A 6,000-nucleotide genomic window follows, 5' to 3' on the forward strand; every position below is an offset into this window, starting at 1 on the left:
GGAAAAAGAGTACATACTGAGTAAACCAAAATGCAGGCATTAAAAATCTATGCCAGATTTTTGGATGATATTTTTTTAGCAGGGGAAGCAACTGATTTGGTAAATTAATTTGAACTCAACTACCTTGTTTTTGAAATTTACTTATTCCTACAGCATTGAAAGCATTATCTACCTAGATGTGCCAATAACCAAAGATCATATTAAGGAGAGGTCTACTACTAACATTTCTAGGAAACCCCACTCTTCAAATTCCCTCTTGCATTACACAAGTTGCCACCCTTGGCATGTTAAGAAAGGGGTGGTAAAGGGACAATTTATTCATCTGGCTAAAATGATTTCTGATGACAATATGTTTGAGCAAGAAAGTAACAAACTTCTTGATATGTTCCAGGCAAGAGGGTATCTGTTGCAACTGATTGTTAGTATTCATAGTGAGGGTAGTACAAAAAAGGTTATAAGGCACCATCCTACTTCTTTTTTAAGGTTCCACTACTCAGATTATGGAGGATGTTGATGACAGATATGGTACAGGTAACAATACTAAACATTATGGCAAGGCATTTGTCACAACTCAGACTGTGGACAATGATGCAATTGGTAACATACTATGTAAGAACTGGAAAATATTTTCTTATTATGGGAAAGATTTTGAGAAGTTTGGTGATAGACCATGTATAGTATATATGACAGGGAAGAACTTGAAAAAAGTGTTGGAAGGCAGTGAAAAACTGGCTTCAATTTAAGCTAAGAGGTGGGGAACCTACAAGTGTGGACTTTGCAACCAATGCAAATTTATTTTTGAGGGAAACACTCTAGTGGTAGGGGACCCACATGCTGGTTACTTCATTCCACTGCACCTGTAATTCAATGAGTTTAATATATGTGGCAACGTGTGTTCAATATTTGTGTTTCTATGTGGAAAAAGTGAAATGAAAATTTAAAGAGTGTATTTACGAGCACAATCTAGATATAAGGAATAAGAATGTCAAAACCTCTTTATACAAGCATGTGTAAACACACTCTGATCATTCTTTTTTATTTTTTGGATTGGATTTTGTACCCCGAAATATGAGGGGAGGGCCATGGGAAGATCTTATTGAATATAGAGAAATGATGTGGCAACTAAGGTTGAATGCTTGTGTGCCCCCTGGCCTTAATGAATGTGTTTCAATCAGTAGTGTACTGCATTTAAAATAATGCAAAGTGTTAACCCTGTACCTTATGTTCTAACAACTACCTTCTTCTGTACTTGGTAAGATAGGGTTAACAAATTTGCTTCTGTTGTTAAATGATATGGTGGCTGTGTGATTTTTTACTATTTAGATACTGTAGAGTTTGTTGAATTTTTAGATTCTAATGAAGTCTTGGTTATAGACTGATGAAAGCGCTTAATCTTGTTGGCTCATTACTAATAAATTTTTAAACTTCTTGCTGACTCGCTGGTGTCTTCAGTACCTTCAGCTTTTGACTTGTCTATATTTGTTATATATATAGGATTCTTGAAATACAATATATGTTAATGATGTTCATACCAGTGACATTGACTTAATGGTTTGAACAAGTACCTTTGATAATGGAACAGCAGAAGACTGTGGTCTGTATTCCGACGCCAGCATTTGGTTTCATGTCCTTGTTCTGCTACTGTGTAAAGCATGGGGGGGGGGGTCTTCAGCCCTGAGAGTGTTATCCTTGAGATGTGGTCAAATCTGCCAGGATAGTGGTAGCCCAGATGACTTAAAAAGATCCCACAACACTTATTTAAAAATAGTAGGAGCTCTTTATGTATTTGAATGCAATGACTGTGTATGCATAATGGCATATTTACACGTTTATAAGTTTATGTACACTATTTACAGATATCATTTTCAATCTATACCTTTCTTTGCTATAGACAACATTTTATTTTCTTCCAGTTAATTGAAGTTCCATTCCTTATTATATAAAACACTGTTGCACATTTCTGTCCATACATACCAAATGTTAATTATTTCATCAGCTTCTTCCTTTTTCATTTTTCTATTATACCATAACCACTGTGCATTTTTTTTTTAGTTTATATTGGCCAATATCTATTACTATAAGATATAAATACACACTTTTTTCTAAAACGCTTACATGTTCTCACAATAAAACATATATTAATTTGCCTATTGTATATCACATCCTTCTATATTGCCTGTATTTCTTTCTGTATCTGATATGCCATTCTTCCTTTAATTTATAAATTCTTTAAAGAAGTCTGCCTAGAAAATCCACATATTAATAAACTTCTTTAGACATGCTTTATTTTGGCATTTTCTCCACGTCTTTTTTCACTGTAACTTAAACACAGAAGTACTAATTAAGTATGTTTTTCATTATTCTTTTATGCAAGTTCTTTGTTTTTTTCCACATGCCTGGTATTATGTTTCCACATAAATATTTAATCTGGTAGTCTTCTATTATGTTATTCTCCTTTACCTTTTTCATATTCTTTCTCTTCAGTCTCTCCAGTTCTCTGCATACTCAATGTTTAAAACAATTCCTAGTAAACTTTCACTTTCCTCCCTTTTTATTCATTAATTTACAATATGCCCACTTTCTCAGTATTTATCCAAGACCCACTGAAAAAGATAAAACCAAATCTATTATTTCCTTTCCCTTTCCTCAGCATATAAATACCTACCATGTATCTTAATATATCAGTGGACATGTTGAATACCTACACATTTTTAGAAGAATATTCTTAAGGCCTTCCATGGTTATTATGCATTTATTTATTTACTTAATTATTTTTGTAGTTATCTATGGTTGTTAAATGAGGTAGTAAATTAATCCCAATAGACTTGTTTCTGACACAGCCTCAGATGCAAATTAGAAAAGATGAGTACATAAAAATGGCACAGGGGCAAGAAATGCAGAGAATAACAAGTGAAGTTGTAAAGTGAATCAAGATAGAGGCAAAACAGTCAATCGAATGTACCACACACATGGTAGATTGGACAAGCAATAAACTCACACTATAGAGGATACATGTGGTATTTACATGATTATGTACAAGATCTACAAATACTGAAAATAAAAAGTAGGGTAACTACTGGGGGTGCCCATTAAAATTAAAGATTTATTTAATGTCTAGGTATGGGAAGCAAAAGTAATTGGGTCTGTTTGCTAAAAATGTTGTTGACTTTAACCTGACCTTATGGAGTGTTTGACAGCCTTTGATATTATTGGAGTGGGTATCCCAAAATTTGTGACAATGATTCAGAAAGGAATGTTATGCTGATTTTATTTTATTTTTTTGGTCAATGAAGTATCATGACATAAAGACTACAAACCAAACAAAACTAAAATGTGACAATCCACACAAACTAAGAACTAAGTACAAAAGCAATGTGCATTAAATAGCAAAGTAACTGAATGCATCAAACACAGAACCAACCAAGGCCAAAAAATGGCAGAGTCAACAAAAATAAACTTTACTAGAATGAGGTTAAGCACCAAAATATTTCTTTTGTGGTGTCATCACAAAATAGACTTCACTAGACCCCCCCCAAAAAAAGAAAAAAATCCAACATCACAGGTTATATACTGTTACTGTTCATCACACGATCAAAACAATGTATTGGATTAATTAATTAATTAATTAATTCATTCATTCATTCATTCATTCATTCATTCATTCATTCATTAATTAAAGACAAAACATTTAATTCCTAATGAAAAAAAGTTTAAGAGTAAGAAATATGTATCATACATGAACAAAAATCCCCCAAACGTATTGTAAATAAAAACTACCAAAATAAACAAGTGTAATGAAAGTTAATCAATAAAAAAATCAGTCAATAAGACATTCGTTAAAATATATATGTCATGATACTAATTCTAAATATATAAGTTACATGTGCCATTATTTATGTGTGTGTGCAAATACAATGGAATCCATGTAAATTATAATTTAACTGACTGCAACTTTGATACATATATAATGCTCACACTGTCATTTAGACCTAGACATTTTGTTGCATTAATTTTCAGTTGCCAAATCAACTCTTGATATGCAAGGGCAGATTCCCTTCTCTAAAATGCCAAAATCAAACTTCTTAAAACTTGCACAAGCCTATGCTTGTCTATAAAGACCATTTTTAGAATTGCACTTTAAAATGTTGTCATAGTAAGGCTCATATAGTCTTTTTTTCAAATATTTTTCAATCTTGTCCAGATAAAAGACAGGACATTGATTACATTTAGAAATGTACACCACCCCCTGGGTAGTGCAATTTCCAACCTGTAACTTAAATTCAGTATTAAAGGTGTTATGAAAAATCATATAACTGCCCATAAAATATAAAAACCCTAACAACATGCACCACATTTTAATGTCCCCCCAGTTCTCTCTTTATTGGTGTCCAGATTACACTGTTCAAATATGTTTTTCAAATTTGATGGTACCTTAAAAACAAAATGAGGTTGCTCACCTACTACCTTGTACAGCTATTTATTATAACACCAACTAGCACTTCCTAATGATATTTTTAACTTGATAAAACCACAAACGACTAAAATAAAACTTTTAATACTGGTATGGTAAGTGCTATCATTCTACAAATAGAACTTCATCAGACAACATTTCCCAAAATTAAAAACACTGAAATAACCTTTCATTAGTGATATGAGTTACATTTCAATGAATTAACCCTTTCCTTTTCAGGACTTTTTCATAATTGTCTCGTCATTGATGCCAGGAAAACTGCAAGCATTCAGTCTTATTTGCCAACAGTATTCTTTCCAGTTCAGTTCATCTTCTGCATCCAGTCTCTCATCATAATTATAAACCTGATCTATAGCTGAAAACATAAAATGAACGTTTTACCAATATTATTATGATATTGTGAAACGTGTTTTGCCAAAGCATTGCTTAAATCCATTTTTTCAACAATACACAAATGTTCATGTACCATCATATGGAATTCACTTACCATCCTGTCTATATAAAAGGCAGAACAAAGTCTACAAAGAACAATATACACTACAAATTTTGACTTACAAGTGTAGTTGTTGTATAATTTTATTTCAAAATTCCTAGCTGCTAACTGGATTTTTATCCGCCTCTATCATATACTTACAATAAGTGTAACTAAAACATTTATACATTCCTTTTATTGCTCCTTTATGACCTCTATTAAGAAACTATCTATAGGAAAATGTTGCTTTAGAGTTTTACCTCTTTTGGAAACAAGAAACATACTTTTCTCCTATAGTACTTTTTAATTCTAGAAAATTAGTGAGAAATCTCCAGTTTCTTTCATTAATTGTTTTTTCATATACTGAATCTTCTAATAAACAAGTCAAGAAAATTCCTTAATTTCTTTTCTATCATTCTCAGACTCATTATTAAACTCATACCACAAACTTCTTTTATTTTTAATGCCCCTCACTAAATTGCCTACCATTAATGTGAGCTATCCCCTTTCATAAAATGTAACCTTCATTGTAGCACATTTATCAATAAAATTATCTGGGTCATCTGTGAGTTTATTTAAGTGTTTTTAATTTTGAGAAATGTTGTCTGATGAAGTTCTATGTGTAGAACAGAAGTGCTTGCCATACCACTATAAACGTTTTATTTTATTTGTTTTTGGTTTTATCAGCTTTAATTTTATGAAGTTTTTGAGTCTGTGTGGCTTTTGGTGTGCATATTTTTATCTTGGTTAGAACAATCCCTGTACTGCAGGACCGAAGCCCTTAGAAAATTGTTATCAACATCATGACCCTCTAGCTGTAAGAAATTCAGTGTGTTATCCAAACCTCTACCCAACAAAAAATTATACTTATGACCACAATAAGAAAGAGAATATGTTTTTAATTCCTACTTTTTTCTCACTGCAAGCTCTCTTTGACATTTTTGTATAACATTTATTTGGGTCTATATCAGCAAATCGAAAAGACTGGTGATCAATTGGCATTTACATTGGAAATGCCATTCACTGAGGTGTTTATTGTGAGATCATGGTACAGTGA

This window comes from Protopterus annectens, chromosome 3.part1 (genome assembly GCF_019279795.1).
Source record: "Protopterus annectens isolate FY-2018-M chromosome 3.part1, PAN1.0, whole genome shotgun sequence".
NCBI lineage: Eukaryota > Metazoa > Chordata > Ceratodontiformes > Protopteridae > Protopterus > Protopterus annectens.